Below are 20,937 nucleotides of genomic sequence, written 5' to 3' on the forward strand. Positions count from 1 at the left end.
TTCCTTTATACACTATGCTGATGACACCAGTGTTTTTCTTGCCCATAACGATATCGATGTTCTTGTTCAACAAGCTAATACAGAATTGAAAAAAGTGACCAACTGGGTCAGAGCTAACAAGTTGTCATTGAATGTTCAAAAAACAAAATATATGCTTTTCAGCAATACTGTTGATTCTTTGAATCCAGAAATAGTTCTGGATGATTGTAATTTAGAAAGTGTGTCATATTTCAAATTTCTTGGTATTTTTGTAGATAATAAACTTTCTTGGAAAATACATATTGATCATATTTGCAAAATCATCTCTCGAAATATAGGTGTTATGAACAGACTAAAATTTTATATTCCTGAAAAGACATTACTTGTGTTATACTCCTCTTTGATACTCCCTTACCTTCATTATGGAATTTTAGCTTGGGGCAATACACATCAGACGCTGCTGAATAGAGTGTTATTATTGCAAAAGAAAGCCCTCCGTATCATTTCCAATTCTCCCACTCGTTCACATACAAATGTATTGTTTAACTGTAATAAGCTACTAAAAATTAACGAATTATTTTTATACAACTTAGGCCAATTTATGTATATGTATGACAACAGTTTACTGCCACCTATCTTTGGTTCTATGTTCCAAAAAAATCAATCATTCCATAATTACCCCACCCGACGCTCTAACGAGTTTCATTTACCACTTCTTCGAACGATTTTAGCAAAGAATACACTTATTTACACTGGACCTAATTATTGGAATTCCCTGAACCACGATATAAAATCTGCTCCCTCTATATACTCCTTTAAAAGGAGATTGAAGTTTTTTCTTTTGCAATCCTATAATGACGACCCCCTGAATCAGATTAGTTCATAGGCTTATTTTGTTTCCCGTCCGCAAAATCTTTATTGCCGTTTTTTTCATTATTGTTACCTTTGCCTTAGCTTTGATTATGATAAGATCTTCTTTAACTTATACCTCGCAGTTGAAGGGTTTGTTGTATATTCTTCTTTTCTTCTTCTTCTCTTTCTTCCTCTAACCTCCGATGATCGTTGTCTCTGTTGCTTACTCCTGTCTATTTTGTTACCTCTTCGTCGCGCTGTAGTCTTGTTTCCTGTCGTGTCGTCGAGTCAGTTTTCTTCCCTATAAGTAGTCTTGTTGCTGTCCCAGTCTTGTCTCATGCTCATTATTTCGTTTGTTATTGTTTTGTGTGTAACTGTTTGTCCGTCTGTCTCTTAGTGGGCTGCTAAACTTTTTATGCCAAACTTTTCGTGCTGCTTTGTTGCTATATTTAGTCAAATTTTGCATCAAGTTTTTAATACAAGAGGGGCCCACACTCTACAAGCATTGTCTTTTTAGTGGGTCCCTCCGTTTTTTCACACAGTGCATATTGACAATTCTTTCATTTTCGTTACTTCTGCAACAATTGCAATGTATTGATACTATTAGTGTTTCTCATTATTGTTGGTTTCTTTGTACGAATTTACATACATTGTATCTGTCACTCAAGAAAGTGAGATTTATGTCTGTATGATTTTATTGTGGAAAAACGAATAAATTCGAACTCGAACTCGAACTCGAACCCTGGAATATTCAGCCTGCACCCATATAACACCTCATTTTATCATTGCTTTCATTTCATTATAGCTGTATTAAAGGTAGGGGATACCTTTTACAGACCTCCCAAAATGCAGCAAAACATTGAATATGAACCTCAGGGGACTTGCTTAGGCCACTGCTTAGAAATTTGGAAGTCAACAGTTATCTAAAATTTGAATAATGCACAAAACTCAACTACTCAGTAGTTCTGTGTGTCAGCCACACTTAAGCCTTTTTGTTGCATTCTTCTGTATTTGTGATCTATAAACACAAATCTAAAACTACAAGAGCTGATGTAATAACATATAGAGTGTGTGGCAAGAATGTATATAGAAATGTTTGTAAGTGTTGTTGAACTTTCTTCACAAAATATACATGATGGACACACATGCAGTACGTGGGTCTGCAAAGGTAGCCTAGCAATGTACTGGAATTTACGGTGAGCCCCGAAAACAATTCAATTCAAAATCTAACGGTCAAAAAAATGTACTAAATGTTACCTTCCACTTTCAATACTTTATGGGAGTTTCTAAAATGATGCTCTCTTCAACATACCACTGTATTTATACAGCTCTTCATTTAAGGCGTGCAAATGGGATTCCCTACCTTTAAGTATGATGGTTTGGGTTTTGCCTACCAGGAAGAATAACAAGGGAAGGGGGAGAATGAGGTTAAGACCCCCATTAAATAAAACCCCCTCCTCCCCCACTAGGGGGTAGGAGCCATGCTAGCAGGAGGGGCAGCACCTTGCCTCCAGCGAAAACTCGATGGCAATTCTCCACACACATCTGTATAGGAAGGGAAATATCAGGTTCACACTGGAATCATATGGCATATCTACGTTTTTATCCAAAAGCAGCTTTAGTGTTTGGTGTCTTTGAATGAACCATCTATAAAAGTATAACATCAAACTCTCAAAGCTACAAAATGAAAAAAAAAGATAATTCATTTATCATTTATGGTGACAAATGACATTATACATTGTACAGGAAACTGCCTAGACAATTAAGTTGATTCATTTTGTAGCACATTACTAGTATTTCCTTTTCTGTGCACTTAGTTTATTTTCATAATTCATCCACTTAAAGTGACTACGGATTTCAGCAAAAATCAAGTTTTCCTCAAGGCCTTGGAATATGAGTATATCATCCCTTTATGCTGTTAAGTATAACAATTTCAGGTATAACAATTTCAGCACCAACACACAACCAAAAGTACATCAATCAAATGTTTTACGTGAGTTCTGATCCACTGGGTCTTTTCTCTCATACTCTCTAAAAACAATCGAGTGAATATATTCACTCTTAAAAAGAGTGAATACAAAAAAAGAGTGAATTTAGAGTGGAATTGGAGTGAATTTTGAGTGAAAATGTTCATTTTCACTCATTTTGGAGTGACCTCAGGGATCACTCGAAGATTTTGGAGTGATCCCTGAGGTCACTCTAAAACGAGTGAAAATGAACATTTTCACTCAAAAATCACTCCATTTCACTCTAAATTCACTCTTTTTTATATTCACTCTTAAAAGAGTGAATATTTTCACTCGATTTTTTTTTTAGAGAGTATACCTGATACAATGTACACTGTAAAACCAGAAATATTTGCAGCATTAAATCTACTGGCAATCAATGCATTTAGTGTACACAAGAACTTCTTTGTGCATTTTCATTTTGCAAATTTTGGCTCATTGCAAAATTCTCAAAAATTTCTGGTTTGAAAGTAAAATGACCAGCAGCCACTGAAATTGATCAGTATGGTGCATTTACACTGATGGCACAGTAATTACCTGCTCATGAAAAACTTGGTAAGTTTTCAAAATTCAAGAGAAAATCACAATTCACTGTTAAAAGGCCCTACACGCTGCAACCTGAAAACAGGCCTCATATTGACTGTGCGTGTGGCTTACACTGCATGTATGCAATATACTGTAAATCTGATATCCTTTTTAGGTACATTAGTCATGCTACAAGTTTACGTGCACTGTGACTGCACTGCACTCTATGGTAATATTGAAAACAATGACTTCAATCACAACCAACATCAATAAAGTATTAAAGAGCAAAACTATGTTCTCACCAGTACTGGTAGAAAGAAAATAACATGAGTGCTACATTTTATATCCATAATTAACCACAACTACCATAGCTGTGATTTAGATCTTAGTAGTAATGCATCCTATGCTTGCTGGATATAAAAACTGCAGTTACAGAATCCTCAGTGGCAGAGATTTACGAGGCTTCAAAAGTACCCCACAGATAAAATTTCCTGTAGGGGACATAATTTATTGTCGTTGATGATCTGAATGATGTAGCAATTCTTGAAACAAGAAATGTTCATTACTGGGTGTTGGACTCTGGATCATAAAGTGTAATTTAGACTTCCTTGGTTTACGCATTTTGTAAACAAAATCAAAGTATTTTATATGAAGTACAACACTTTGAGTAATATTTTCCAATTTTTTTCCAACATTCGATACAAACAGGTGCAATTCCCAAAAGGCAAATATAGTATAAACTAGCCAAAAATGGCTTTACATATAGTGAAGTTAAAGGAAGAAATATGTACAAGCCTGATTTTTTTTTCACATAGTAATATAACAAGATACATTGTGTTTTGATTATCAAAAGCTCAAGTAAATGGCTACTGTAGTAGACATCTCTGAAGGAAGCTTTTTTTTATCTATATTCAAGATGTTCTTTTTTGTGGGTTTCTTTGTTCTCTGATTGAGGAGAAAGGATTAGGCCTACTTTGTGTCACTTCTCACTTTCGGAGTCTTGTCACTCTTGTCTTACAGTAGCCTGTGAGTTGCACCGGTAACTTTCATTTTCTGTGTAATTAGAAACAGTCATAGTGATAGACCATTAAAAGTTTGGCCAGTTTTCTATAAGACTGCTCCATGGTAACATATGGTTGCGTTGCTGAGGCACCACAACTTATGTGGTTGTGAAGGCATTAAAATTTGCCCCCACCTAATCCCTCACACAAGCCAACCTCAGTCAGAGGATACCCCCTCCCCCCCCCCCCCAATGTATCATACCCTCCAAGCAAACTGACCAGGGATAGTTGCTATGGCAACTGTTGCTATGCACCCCTGCAAAGCCCATGACCATTGGAGGCACTCCATTGGCACAAGTTATGAATCATCTTGAATCAGTAGTTAACACAGACACAGGTTGGCTTGCTGATGAATTGTCTGAATTGTGTATGTCTGTGCTGTCGGTTATAGAGCTTGATTCTCATCCCATACCGGTCTGTACATAGAGGGGCCCCAAGTTCCATTGAAACAAAAATATAACTTAAGATCCCTATGACCAAGATGACAAATGTGAGGTCGTGTTTGTGCTACAAGGTGAGGTGCCTCATATGGGCAGACCACAGACCTTGGAAGGAACAAAAGAAACTGACAACATTGATTTTCATTTCTACTTTTCAAAAAGAAAGTTAAAGGTCAGAATGGTGAAAGAAATACATCAATACACGCACTGTATACATACTTGTCTGGCCTATAACTGTATAAGTCATGACCTTATGCCTGTAAGGTGTACAGTGCTGCACACTGACTTGGCTACACTGTAGTGGTCATGATAGAATCTTTGCATATCACATCAAATACAGTCTAAGAAACAAAACATGCATATCTACTTTAATCAGAGGGATAACCACAGCACATGGTTATAGTCATTTATGTGTTATCACTTCCTCGACCTGCCCCCCTAAAAGCCCCCTCCCTATCCCTTGATATACAGTGTACCATCCTCTTCCTTCCACCTTTTTCTCTCCTCCCTCAAGCTTTTTGATAGTTGCCTTGTCCTTTCTTTCATCCCTTTCTCCCATTTCTCACCCCATAGATGTGCCCCTATACACACCTTATGACACTCTCTGACTTTGGCGATGTGATCACACTAGCAGCTTGGGGTAAACTGGCAATTTCAAAGGTGTTTGGGTATAGTTTGTAGCAGCAAGCAGAACAAATGACGATTTTGTTTGCAAAAACCGATAAGTCCATTTTTGAAGATTTTGAAGTACGGTCTCTGTCTTAATTTACGAAATAATACCTTTTAAATGATACATTGGTCACTACATATACAGTAAAGGTACATTTTTGAAGTTATGGTCAAAAGAAGCAAAAAAATTCTTATTATTCTCTTTATTTTTCTTGACCTCTAAACGCAAATATCTCCATTTGGCAAATAAAGTATGGACTTATCGGTTTTTGCGAACAAACTCTTCAAATACTTTTTTTTTTTTCACCATCATTTCACTAAAGTTATCTACTCTACTTGAAAGAACAATGGAAGTTACCCATGAACGGGTTGACTATGAGTTTAACACATGTACACATGTACATGTATTTGCACGGGTGCAATTAAGTGCGCTGCATGACAACAAAAGGAACTGTGGTGTATTAGTAGTTATCAGCAGAATAGGATGTCTCATTCTCAAAAAAACAGACAGACAGACAGACAGACAAGTGGACAGACAGACAGACAGATAGACTGAATGGGGATATGTCAGCTACTGTTTCACAAACATGGAGCACAACCTGCTGATTATTTGACGAATATCTACTATTTAAGTACTTAGCAGGTGTTCTTCGAGCCAACATGAAGAACTTATACGGATGTGGGGATATATTCATGGGGTCGCTCACGATAAGAATACATAGCTAACATGATAGGGCAACTGTCCACATTCTTCAAGTTTGAGGCAAATAATTTTTGCATTCCGCTGCATTTCACAGGCCATCCAAAACTTCTCCAGTCACCTGTAATTTCCTCCCCAGCCTGTGACTGGCCGGGGTCATGTTGGGGCCACAGTCGTCACATATTCGGGAGCGGTGGAGGAGCTTGGAGAAGGATTCACGGATTGAGGACCACGGGTAAGGGGGAATCATTGGTGAGTGTCTGTATTACCTCAGGCAAAATGAGGGACTCTGATGGGAAGACAGACTCTGCCTTGCTCTATTAACAACCCATTCCATATGGGAACCTGGTGGTCTGTATATTAAGTCTATGGGGATTTCAGAATTCAGTATGGAATGGGTTAATAGTGTACACACAAGTCTGCTTCTGCCAAATGTATGTCTCATGAATTCAGAGATGCTTGTAAAATAAAGGCATTATTTACCGTTTGCAGACAAAACAAAAACCCAGCTTTAGTGCTTAAAATAGTTCTGAAATGTGAGTTAGGGATAGAAACAACCAGTGTAAAAAAGTTAATCAATATAGTCAATGTTAAGTATTGCTAAATACAAAATGTGAACAATAGTTATAATAAAATTGTTTCTAGACTAAAATGTCTACTGTTCTGGTTTAGTGAGAAAAAACAGTGATATCTCCTCATACCTTTGAATAGGCTTTTAATATTGCAAAAATCTTATATGGTAGGATGTTTTGTGATACACCTGACCTACACATTTGCATCAAATCGTCGGGTGCCCGTGCATTGGCCGCTAACGCAATACAATTTGTATTGCGTTAGCGGCCAATGCACGGGCACCCGACGAAATGTGATATCTCAAATATTGTTTAAATCACTGCTCCCAATGGTAAACAGTGCCTTTAATACAGTATTATCAGACAAAAATGAAATACAGTGTGTAAGAATGTCAGGAAGATAGAATGTGCATGGTCTTTGAGTAAATTGGCAACAATAACAAATGGGAGGAGAGGGAGGAGGGGGAATCCATTTGCATGAATTTCAGAACTTGTACATAATCAGGTAAAGTTATTAAGGACTCGGTAACATGAGGATTTAAGGGTGGCCCATTAAATTGATCTTCATTCTCTGCATGCCGGGGTACATTAAAAAAAACACAAATAGCACACGTAAAGCAAATATGCACATTGAAGCATACAATGTATGCTCTTTTTTCATGTTTGACTCCAAGCAAGATTCTGGGGCAGGTGTCTATGGGAAATGTGTGTGGTTGTAGCAAAATCAGCCCGTTTTCAACGGGTTAAGCCATTCCATACTGAATTCTGAAATCCCCATAGACTTAATATATATATACAGACCACCAGGTTCCCGTATGGAATGGGTTAATACCCACTATCAAAGTGCGTTTGCAAAGGCCTTTCAGATGGCCTTTCTCGAGTTCATCATCTCTTCCGCCAGTCAAAAAACTGTGTAACTCCATTGTACTGTTTGACCAGAGGAGCAGAGATCATGCATGCAGTTGGCAAGGGTAGATCCGAGATATAAATGCATTTCAAACCCATTTTGTGTTTATCATCTCCACAGAAATGTAATTCTGGCTCAACAATTTCAGAGATCAAAGTTTTTTCAGTGTATCAGAAAGGTGTTTCACACCTCATAATCAAAACAGCTTTGCATTTATTAACTGCCAAAATCTCTCCAAAAGTTATCTGGAAAACGTAATTCTAGGAGTGACCTTCAGGCCCCATAGACTCAGTGTGGGCCAGCGGAGTGGTTGAGAAAAAGTGTCGCGTGACTGAAAGGCCTATTCTATGCCAGAAGTGAGCTGAAACGCTCCCCAAGTTGGGTCAACCTTCCCATTGCATGGTATACTGTATCCCTATGCTAGCGCGTCCATTAAAATGAGAAATACCGTATGCCAAGAGCAGTGCTGACCCATATACATGTAATGTCATGTATAAAAATGTGAGTGAGTCAAGATAATGATTCGCTGATTTTCAGCCATCCTGTTCTAACTGCTTTTACCTTTGTACCCAAATCTGTATAAATTAATACTACCATACAAAAGTTAAAAATCATTTATCTTTTTTTTTTCTTCAAATGGTAACATGCTTTTAAAAAAATCTCCAATGAAGTGGAAAATGCAAAGAATTCTATGATAATCTGTCACTCTCCCTTCCAATGCTCCTCCTGTTTTCTTTCTACATGTCTGTACCTCTGTCTAATCTCGCTCTCGCTCTCTTTCTCCGCAGTTTGCTTTGCCAATAGTTCCCCACGGTGAGTCATCAGTGACAGGTTTGAAACGCAGGAAACTGGGAAATTGGGGGCTGCAAAGGGGGGGGGGATGTCTCGAGCAGGAACAGGCACGTGGGTATGAGAAGGGCATGATACACACACACACACACACACACACACACACACACACCCACACTCAGACACACATAACACACCATAAACGAGATCTTTGCAGGAGATAAAACTGCTAGGAATGTCTAATAGCCATCGCCTGCTACCTGCTATATACACAGGCTTTCGCATGTTTAAGCGCCGAAATGCATTTTAGCGTGGCCAGCAAACTCTTGACGGTTCTCGGTGCTCCTCCGGACATAAACACACAAGGATCTAATTAAGCTAAGATCTTGCACAAGATAAACAGTGCATGACGAACATTTCGTATACCAATTAGAGTTTTACTGGTCTGAAAAGCTAACACTTCAAATAACTTCACTCACTGTTTGCACAGCCTCAAGTTCTTCTCATACACATAATAATCAACAAAATATGTTCACACAAGCACAAAGTTTTTGAGCATACTGTATGTGCATGATCATACAGGGAGGTTGACAAACATTCTCCACAAACTATATATCGATGGAAAAATATACAGCGTACGTGGACAGATGAATAGACAGATGGATGTGGACATTGGTAAATAGATAATTGATAGACAGACAGGTAGATTAACAGGTAGATGGATAAATAGATTGATGGATAGATAGATTGACTGATTGATAGATGGATAGATAGGTACACAGAGAGATAGATAGACCAGAAAAAAAAGGCACAATTTTTACAGCAATATGCGTGAATGATAAAACAGCTTCAGTGCTCATATGTGACCCTGCACCACAAAACAAACAAAAAGTCGCCAGACATGAATTTTTAGTTAAGACTACATTCTGAAAGAGCAGACTGTAAGCTTTAAAATGATGTATAACTCAAATCAAAATGGACTCTCCTAACCTATCTAAGTATTGGAAAGAAAGCACAAACTCAGGAAAAGTGTGAACTTTACAAGGTTTTTAAAAAATGAAGAAGGGACTCTAAAGACACACCTAATCACACTATTCTACCAAAACTGTTCGAGATTTAAAAAATACACTTTCCCGCCCGTTTATGACCCCAAATTTTAGCATAATGTAAAAGAAGACTTGCTCTTTCAGAAAACATGAAAAAGTCAAGATCGGCTAGGTTGACCCATTTCACTTATTTTCAGTCCTGACGCAAAATCAGTGTGTGCGACTTTTTGTTCATTTTGTGATGCACGGTCACATATTATAATGTAAGCATGAAGCAGATTTGCTTGGAACTCAATATAGGCCACGTTTCATGAGAGAGCTCTGTCTTTTCCACCAGTTTTACAATTCTGATTCAGCCATCTTCTTCCGGTCAAATATTTTCCTTTTTCTCCCAAGTTTTAAAATAGCACCTATAGATTCTTCTTTTTTTTTAATAAACAGTGGCTATTGTGAATGTGTGTATATGAAACTTTATACTTGCTCTGCACGTAGACATTCTTGTATGGTTTGTGCTCAGTCAATAATGACAAACATTAGAGTTTGATGAGATCAAAAGACTTAGAAAACATCCACACCCTCTCTACAATCTACTTGATAGGGGTTGAAAATAAAACCGAAAGTACAGTGATCAAGAAAACATAATTTTGATGTGACACGTGCCCGATAACTTCTGAACCCATGATGATATTGTTATTCTAGTCATACCCTTAGCGATAGGAATATCTTTTAGTGTGAAAACTGAGATAACACATTTGAGCCTTACTGTATTGTTGAGCAAGAAAGGCATGCATACACTAAGGTACCATACTGTTGTGTTATCTGAGAACTTTTCTTTGATATGAGTTACAAATACCTAACATACAAATGAACTATAATATGAATAAACAATTTTAAGTCAATCAACAATTCCATGAAAGAGAAATGGATTCTTTGTCTTTTACTTGTGTGGAACTTGCATGATAATCTGTAACTGACAGAACTGAGAAATGATTAAAGACTGACATTATTGTAGGTTTTATAGCATTAAGCTCAGAAACTACAGCTGTATGTCTATAATATATTCTGCTGTGCTGTAAAAACTCCATAATGCTACTCTGCTGCACTGAACTAAATGAATTAAATCAGCAAATGTTGAATATCAAATCCATGAAATATGTTTGTTTTCTCCATTTTTCATTCATGTCATAGCAGATGCCTTTTTGGGTAAATCTTCCCAGTGATAACTGAAAATGTGTCACATTTCATTACCACAAGACCCCATGGTGGTCTCTTGCATTCAATTATCTCTCATCTTACTGGAAAAAATACCTAAACTATATCTTGTTTACATGTCTTGCTGTTTATTGTACAATAATATTACTTACCAAATGCTTAAATCTGTTTGTGTATTGTTTTCCTACAATTTCAATCATTGCATTTGTTAATCTTTGTGTCTTTGAAATTTGTGTTGAATTTGAATTCGATTTAATGCAGAAATGAACCAAGCCATGTAACAGAAGACTCTGGAAAATGTATGTATTTCTCTTGATTTCTTCTCTCCACAGTGCAGAGACATTCTCTGCTCACAGTCCTAATATTTTTCTATGAACAAACCTTGTGACAATGTGTAATATCATGTTCAACATTATGGTTTCATTGTGTGCATTGTTTCCAAGGAATTTGTGTTGATACTTCCCTCTTCAAGATCCCACATTTCTCAGGTAAGGACTGCAAGTTCAAAGTGATATTTTACATTTGCCTACCCACTGAATCATGTACACTGTAGTTCTCTGATTGTTTTCTTTTTTTTTTGGCGGGGGGGGGGGGGGAGGGGTCTTGTCTTTTGTTGTCCTTTATTCTTCAGCTGTAAGGGGCATCTCTCCTAACTTGTGTAAACACTATTCAACTTCCCATCAAACTCCTTTAATATGCACGTCAAGTCAAGTGGCAGACATTTATAGCATAATAGTATATCAATTGTAATGTGCAGCTCAAATTGAAGTCCCGTTAAATGTTGGCGATGTTCCATGCATTTCCTCCTTGTTTATTGCACTTGAATACAAAAAAAATACAAATATCATGAACTTTCCAGACATTGACAGCAGGAAGTGAGGCAGTTGGTGAAGTGTATCACTTTTCAGTATGAAATGAACAAAACAGGCAAAATCGTACACTTGTACAATGTATGTTGTGACATACAGCTGTACATTGTACATTCATCCACTACAGAACAAACAATTCCAATTGCGACACGTATCTTGTAATTGTAACAACATCTTGTTGCAAAATGAGAGCTTTCAATTGTTCTGAAAGACTACAAAAAAAGTACATTATAATGGTATGCTTAACAATCTACACATAGGGCCTATGCGTGACAGAAATGTGCCGGCTTTCACAGAGACTTGATTTTATTGCATTGCTGTGGTCACCATCTCAAACCGATTTAGTTTATTTGAGTTTTGTCAACAATTGACACCTGGCAACAAAATAAGAGACAACAGTCGCTAACACAAAACTACAACCACAGACAAAGAAAAGACATACCAAAGCATTTGAATAGGCCCTACATCCAAATATTTTATGTATTATATGATTTAAGTATAGAACACTGCCTAGTCATGCATGCATCAAGTTTTTGTTTGCTAACAATCTGATGACGTCCAACAGAAGGAATGATCAACATACCGACAGTTCATTGAACCCACTCATGCGGGACGTCATGTTTCCGGCGGCAGCGGGCCGCCTACTGTCCCCGACTATTTACATTGTACTCGAGAGCACAGTTAGATACCATGCACCAGTAATGGGCCTTTTGTGAGCTACCTTGAAAGACACGTGTTTACACACAGCAGGAGAGAGACAGTCATTCTACAAGTGGAGATGAGGTTGCCACTCTCCCCCTTTGTCTGTCGTGCTGTACAGCACAACTCCACAGCAATTTCCCGCCAAATTTCAGCTGGAATCAATCTCTCGTTACCAGCATGGCGTAGCAGCCAGAATCGCATTAAGATAAATCAATTCTTGCATAGCGATATGTGGGCTAGATGGCAGGAATGAAATGATGGATATAAATGAGTTGTGGTATAACTAAAAATATTTTTCTTCCGGGTAATCCTCAAACTGTACGGCCTATAACCTAGACATTATCACTTGGCATCAAACTACATTAAATTCATAAGTATAACAAAATTTAGAGATGGTACAGTGGGAATTGTCACAGAAGAGTTAAACCACTTACTGTCAATTAATAGGTAATCAAGTTACTTCTTTGTCGAGTAATTAAGTACGGTAGTATGATATAATGTCTGCTCTCCTTTGCATATTTCCGCAAAATGATTATGACATGATGCAAGAAATCTCGTTAAGCAGATAGGCCAACATTATTGATGTACAGATAGCTCTGGAAACTATGTAGACAAACAGGTTTTTCACACAAAATAGGCCATGACCAACACTAGCACATATATATCGCTAGAATATTGCCCTGATATACTGTACAAATATGCACACCATTATGCTAAGGTCACACTTCATAATGGCCTTGTGATGGTATGATGCTACAGAAAGCAAGGTAATTAGGTACTGGATATATAAATAACAGCAGGTACCACCACCTTTTGCTGGCATATTATATAGGCCCTATTACAATCTATTATGCAGGCATTATGTCTATTCAGTCTGAATTGGGGGGGGGGGGGTCAAAGGTACTGGTATGTATACTCCCTAAAGCTCAATCATATCCTTCATGTAGGCCCTATATAGTTTTACATAAAATCTCAAACTGTAATATTGTATTCAATATCTTCTTCTATTTATCATATATATTCAAGGTGATCTTGTACAGTTGTATATAATCTATCTCATTTCCCAAAGCACATTGTAGATTGCATATTAATATTGTACCATTGTGAGGGAGGGGGGAATGTGCACCAACTGCATACGTGTACAGTATATATGTCACTGATTTCAATTTAGTGGACTCCCCTACTCAAAATGTAGTGATGGGATGATATCCAAAAATATGTTCTCTTTCATTCATATTATGCATGAAATAATGAGTACAATGAAAAAACATGAACTGTGAGCTTTATAGTCTTCACCAGTTGGTGTACAATAGGCACAGTGAAAGCCAGTAAAAATGTTGAGACAAACAGGAAGTTCATGTGCCTTTTTTATTTTAATCAGACATGAGAATATGAACATGTGATTTGGTCATTTTCAGTGCGGTTATGTTTGCAACACACACGCAATCAAACAAAACTGCTAACTCTTCTGTGTGAACGGGCCTTTCATCTTGAACTTTTGAAGTTTTTCCTTATCTTCTTTTGCCAATGCACTGTGTATCCCTACTTTCATGGACTTGCTATAAGTGAGCGATGAATGAAGGAAAAGTATTAAATTTCCCCTCTGATAACAGAACACTGCAGAGAGTGAGTGAGCTTTTGTGTAGGTGTGCCTCCAGTGAAAGAAGTGAGAAAAAGTCTAAAGCCCTTTTTACACTTGTGTTTCTTAACCCTGTACTTTCTCTGACCCAGGACTATCGTTAGTCCCATACTAATTTTTTCAGCTTTTTACACTCGCCAATAAGTCCCGTACTAGGCTCTTGTCCTGGGCAAAGGAGAAAATTGACCTTTTTACACTTGTATTTCTCAGTCCCGTACTTTCTAAACCACATGAATATGCATGATTACGCTGTGCACTGTACAAGTACATGCACGCACCGGCAGCACTTGATTACCTCGTTTCTGATTGGTCAGTGGGGGTCGGACTTCGTCTCCATCGCTTATCCCCGGATTATTTTTTCGTTCTGTTTACTCTTGCTTGCTTGGCACCGCAATTGCGGTGCTAACCCTGCTTTTTTGCAGGGCCAGATAGTACGGGATTATCGGTGGGGCTATCCCACTTTGGCAAAAACAAGTGTAAACAGAAAGTGGGCTAAGGAGAGTACGGTACCAACGGTGGGGCTAAGCCCCCCCCCCCCCCCCCCCCTTAGCCCCACCGTTGGTACAGGACTAAGCAAAAATTTGCAAGTGTAAAAAGCCCTTTGGAGAACTTTCTTATTTGACTCTACATTAAAAAAACAACTTGATTGTGGCAATGACCCATGACCTTTTACTGACCTTAAATAAACAGGTCAGTCCACCCAATGCCTCTACTCAGGGAAGGGAAAACAGGTAACAGGTGCCTTTTTCCCCTCCCCACTATTCTTCCCCTCATATTCCAGCTCCTTAAAATTTCCTTCTCAAGCTACATTCAAAGCCTTCAGTATCATCATATACCATAGCCCCTGGTGAGGGGTTGACATCTTGGCAGTGATTGTCTAACCTCAACGAACCCCTTGCCTCAAATCTAGAGAGAGCCATGAATGGAAGTGTTGTCAAAGATGGTCATTTTGGTGCATTTTCCAGTTACAGCTGTAAATTTCTTCCGAAAGACTGAAACTAGTAGGTGCAAAGTAAAGCTGCTGACCAGTATTCTTTGACAAATCCCCTAATCTACTGTGAAGAAAAAATTGATATTTGTCACATAACTTCCACTTGTATGCCCTGTGCAAAGCTCTACTGAGCTAGTCCACCAGGCTATCATTAATGTTATATCATTACCCTACTGTACTTCACATGCAACAGACTCTCAAACCAATATACAACTACAAATGTAGCACAAACTTTGCAAATTATTTTTTTCCACAGTCATAACCTTGCAATTTCTAAAGTTACAATGTGAATGAATGCTTTCAAACATAGCAAAGATAACTGCCATAAATATATCTCTATAATGGGGTTCACACTTATGCGAATTAGCAGGATGCAAATCTTGAGATTTGCATTACGATCACAATCTTATCTTTGCACGACGTCATGTGGACACAAAAATCCCACCACTTATCAGTAGTGTGATCAGCATCGCGATACTAATCCTAAGCAATCTTTTGGTCCATATCACAATAAGTGTTGGTTGATTGAATGTACAGTATTTTATCCATTTTGGCTTGAGGGCTCCAGCCACAAGCACAAATTTGCTTCTTAGGAGTCCTGGCATGTATCTGTTTCTTTGTAATGACCTGCATGTTGTATATTGTTTTATATTTTGCCAAATAAATGAAATGAAATGAAATTATTTCTGAATTAGGGTGCTAATTTGCCATGCGGTGAGAATGTGAATCCTGGACCAAATAATCTCAAGATTTTGTATCCCATCCTTCAAAGCGCACAACACCACAGGGTGCGCACCACATCACTGTGATGCACAAGAACAATAGATTTATTGATTCATCAAGCAGCTAATTAGCAGGTTATTTCTGTCCATGTGAATGCTTGCAAAAAATCATGAGATTTGGAGCGCAATCATTATCCTGCTATTTTGTGCTTATGTGTGAATGCGGCTAATATGAAACGGCCCATTGATGAGGACAAAAAGCGACACAGTTTTATATAAACTTACAGACACCCTGGCATCCCTCTCTAAGTTTCTTATCTAACTGGCTTTAAAGGGAAAGCAAATCCCAAAGAGCAATGTGGATTGAGTGAAAGCAGCAACATTAGTAGAACACATCAGTGAAAGTTTGAGGAAAATCGGACAATAGATACAAAAGTTATGAATTTTTAAAATTTTGGTGTTGGAACCACTGGATGAGGAGACTACTAGAGGTTATGACGTATGAGTGGACAACAATACAACGAAAATATAAAGAAAATTAAACAAAAATTCTCTTTTGTAGCATTATGAAAGAGCACTTGACTAACCGCTTTCAGAAAGCAGGGGGAATAATTGCTACCTTTAACATACATGTCAGTATCAAGTTGGTGGAATTTGTAATTTTCATGAAAATGAATTTTTGTGGATTTTTCTTTATATTTTCTTTATACTGTTGTCCACTCATACGTCCGTCATAACCTCTAGTAGTCTCCTCATCCAGCGGTTCCAAAACCAAAACTTTAAGAATTTGTAACTATTGCATCGATTGTCCGATTTTCCTCAAACTTTCACTGATATGTTCTACTAATGTTGCTGCTTTCACTCAATCCACATTGCTCTTTGGGTTTGTGTTCCCTTTAATAGAAATTAAAGAATCCTGTGCACACATCACCAGAATATATTTCTGTTAAACCAGTGATTAGCATTGTCCATCTATTTCCTGTTTTCCTGACTCTTTTTATGATTAAAAAAAACTGAACAGAACAGAAAGTTCTATAGTATCTTCCATACAGGCAGGTTTGTCTTTTTTTGTTCACAGGCAATGCTGTAAGCCACATCAATTGAAAGAGAGAAAGAAAATAGAGTTAAATCTAAACTATTGTCATCACCACAATACTTCTTTAACAAATTGCACTAACATCAGATACAAGGTACAAAGAAGTTCATCATTCTGAAGCAAACACCCTATACCCAATAAAAAAAAAAATTGGTATATACTGCCCCTCTTTGAAGCCGATGTTACAAGGAAACCAGGTAGGCCTATACACGTCATCACCGCTCCTTCTTTCCTTTGTGTTTACTGTCTAACAAATGAATCTCTTACTGGTTTCGGCAGTCAAACTCAAAGCAACCACGTAAAGCGTACACAACGACGCCAGTCATTTGTAAAGTTCCTCCTTCGATCCCTTTTTTACGAGCTCTAATCGCTTTTGTCGTCCAGTAAGAGCGCCAATTACTCATGCCTCTTCTGAAGTGAATAGAGTAAATAATACCAGTTCTTGTAGCAATAGGATTACCGGCAATGATGGTCCTAGTATCCACCCTTCAGTGAACACAGCCCAGAGTCAGACAGAGAAATGAGAGCGAAAAGGGAAAAAAGGGAAACTGGACCATGATATGCACAAAGAATAAAAAGGGCCTCATCAATTCTTGCCATTCAAGAAAACAGGAAACAGCCGTCACTCAAAGAATCTTTGTCTTTTCCTTTTATCCATTGACTCTTTGTGCGATTTCGGTATGAAATCGCACTCTGAATGGATGCCGATGTACAATGTGACAGCTAAAAATTCATAGTGTCTGTTCGATCACGCATGAAGGGACTCATCAGAGGCAAAGTTTGAATGATGGGTGTAATCCAATTTGGATGATTCGACAGCAGAAAGACGGGCAGCGATAGACGGGGAAACATCCTAATTGAATTTCATTGACTGTATCCAATCATGATGACATAGGCATAACTGTTATATTGAATGTAATGACAAATAATTCCGATGTACTACGAAGACTACCATGAGACAAAAAAAGAGAGAGAGAAAGAGAGAGACAATATTGTCTCTCACTGATTCACTGCAAATCAAGGGCCAGTATTAGAGTTCTGAGCACAATCGTAGATTTACATGCAGTTTAGTATTTCTATTTTCCTGAAATATTCAAGTTGATCAATAATTGAGTTCTAAATGAACAACTCCACATGTTATTGCCTACCATGACACAACAGTGCTGTATATCTTCAAAGTTGAAATTTGCTCAAATTAAACTTTACCCTGAATTTAAGGATAATTTTTCTCACTCCATCACAGAGGCTCTCATCTACGAATTTGACAATTTGTAAAATTATCTTTTGAGTACCAGTTCCTGGATATTTCCACTCAAGAAATATAATATATTGCATGGTGAATAGTATACAGTATTCATTTTCTTTTTCACATCAAAGGAAAGCAGAGCATAAAAGCAGTATTGTGCTTCCAAACATTACACGTCGATTGGGCCTTCAGGTTCAACATTTATGACTACAATAGTTTCAAAACAACATATGAAACATTTCTGAAAGTGCATCACATTCAGCTTCAGTTTATTTTAGTCTGAGAGGGCTATGAACTTTCATTCAGATAAGGAGTCATTACAATCTGTAGGCTCTTTTAATATTTACTACTGATTTGTGAGGAGTTTGCAAACAACTGAGGCAAAGCCAAGGGCAATCTGGGTCAACGTTTAAGCATTGTCTTGAGATATTCTAGGGACCAGCTGCACAGAGCAGGTCAGGTACGAGTTTCCTCCTGTTATCCTCCTCTCATCCCAGGGTCTTAATTGTCCCCAGGGTATGTGCATATATATGTAATCTAATTTTTAACCATCATTTTATAAGCATCATTTAAACAAAAACAAAATAGAACGGATAAAAGAATATTGCAAGTAAAAAAATAACCACATTGGGAGAAGCTGCACAAAAGTTGCTGCCTCCTTCACTCCTATGTACAGTTGTACTCAACACTCTTAACTCTCTTTTGGTGACAAAAAAGACAGAAGTGAAAGCTCAAAAGGTACAATGCAGTACGTTGTCTCTCACGATATGCAAACACTTGAAAAACCACAAATGAAATCATCCTACTTTTCACTTTCAGCTATCAGAGAAGAAAGTAAAAAGTGACAATAGACCATTCAACATGCAAATTTCTTCCCAAAGCTTGCACTGTACAATGAGGGTATCACCGAGTGTTAAAATAATTCGCAACTGCGCAGGCTATAATTGGCTTGTGACAGGCCTGAACTGTGCATGACTCATCCTGGCATTTATAACTTCAGGGAAACATGGGCATAGTGTGGTAGTAGGCAGGATTTTCTCCTTGCCTTGGATGTCTGCTAACAGAAACTGCAGAGCTACTTTTAATACAAACTTTGTGCAGAACGGATCGGAAACAACATTTCTACATCTATCCCTCCTTGTAGCAGAACATGGTGAACCAAGAGAGAATCCACAAGCCAGATAAAATTCTACCCTCATTCTCTGAAGGCAATTCCAAACACTAGACTTTCCTATGTAATATGATGCATTCTCCAACATACCTTCCCTGTACATATACAGGATATACAGTGATGGATCCAGAGGGGGGCACACCGGGCATGTGCCCCCTCTTTTTTTTTCTGTTAAATCAAAAGAAATTAAAGGAAAAAATAATGGGGGGGGGGGGGGCATGTGCGCTCCCCTTTGATTTTGTAAAGGCACCTCCCCTTTACGGAATTCCTGGATCCGCCCCTGCATATACGGCATACCACTCAAAACAGCTTTGTAGTCGTCTATCATTCTCCCTTCCAAAGAGGAATTACACAAAACAATTCCATACCACACTGAGAACAAATGGACAGGATTAAAAAAGTGTAAAGCTGTAATTTAATCTAAGAAATTATTTTCATGTTTTCATTCTCATTCAATACCACCTGCTCTTGCTCCTTTTAATCATACCTTAATGATTGTTCATTGGAGTCTCCTGATGAATTTAAAGAAATCAAATTGGCATACACAGCATTCTTACTACTCAGTAAAAATCTGCTGCAAAGTGCCAAAAGATCTCAAAAGTAAATCTTTGAATACTAAATGACTTTTTGCTTCGTTGTTAAAATGATGCCCACTTCTACTGTTTGGGGTTGGGGGCAAGGGGAATGGGGTGGGGGAATGAAAGGGAAAAGGATGATATCAGCACTCAAAGCCTGGCGGACACAGTGCTCCCCTGAAAAAGGACACTTTGTGAATGACTGATCCCCCCCCCAAAAAAACTTCTTGTCAAATAACAGGAAATTGACTAATGGTCTCACACCCAGGTTGTAGCATAATACACTGAACTTCATTTACACTAGCATATTGGAGGGTACATCATTTCGATGTACCACAAGGGCAGGGGATTGTGTTTGTGTGTGTGTGTGTTGGGGGTGGGGTACTAATGGCAAGGTATAGTTTAGATGTACTTCCAGGCTGAAATACTTTCTTCTGTCATTCAGGATTGCATACAAACTTAAAAAAAAAAAAATGAGTCTAGTTCCCTGGTGCTTTGAAAAATAAAAACACTATGCAAGATTGATTGAATAAACGTTTCAAAACTTTACAGTCATTTGACACTGAAATACCTTGCAGTTTTATAAAATTGAAAAAAAAAAAATGATTGAGACTATACCATATGGAGTATGAAAGTACATGGGTTGTATCCCCTCCCTACACACACCTTTTTTTGATAGTGATGTGTGGATTTCAGTGGACCTGGGGAAAAGCCAACAAATCTCACATATTTTTTGCATAAATCCTCTTTGCTTCACTTCAGTTTCACACAGAAATCGTAGCTCAAAAGATGTATGTTAGGACCAAAATCCTTTGTGCACTGGGGCACGTTTTGACTTGAATTAAAAATACGACACATGCATCAAGAGTTGAGGCACTGGGAAGCGTAAATGGGAACCTTCGCTAATTATAGCGCAGGGTTGACCTGACAACAAGATGCACGGAGGAACCGCTGTTTCTGTACCATTATCGCTGTCATCCTAACGCTCCACTTTTAGGCATCCTGCCTAAAAAGAACCGCTTGACTGGGGGAGATATTTAAGGCTTGCCGTTGAGTCACTCTGGCTAGCAGTTTAAAAATAGATCGATGCCCCCTCATACATCTCCTTGTCAAAGGAAACATTAAAAGAAGAGACCAAAAGAAAGAGAGAAAACCTTCCCAGATAAAT

The 20,937-nt window shown here is 38.0% G+C and overlaps 1 protein-coding gene across 1 annotated transcript in view; it reads right to left on the bottom strand.

Moving 5' to 3' along the window:
* LOC139734287 (serine/threonine-protein kinase PLK1-like) overlaps nt 1-20,937 on the bottom strand; it is a 90,589-nt gene that overhangs the window by 60,939 nt on the left and 8,713 nt on the right. The window lies entirely within an intron of this gene.

Source organism: Diadema antillarum, unplaced genomic scaffold (assembly GCF_040938485.1).
Source record: "Diadema antillarum isolate AM-2024a unplaced genomic scaffold, OU_Dant_1.0 seq00000522_RagTag, whole genome shotgun sequence".
Taxonomy (NCBI): domain Eukaryota; kingdom Metazoa; phylum Echinodermata; class Echinoidea; order Diadematoida; family Diadematidae; genus Diadema; species Diadema antillarum.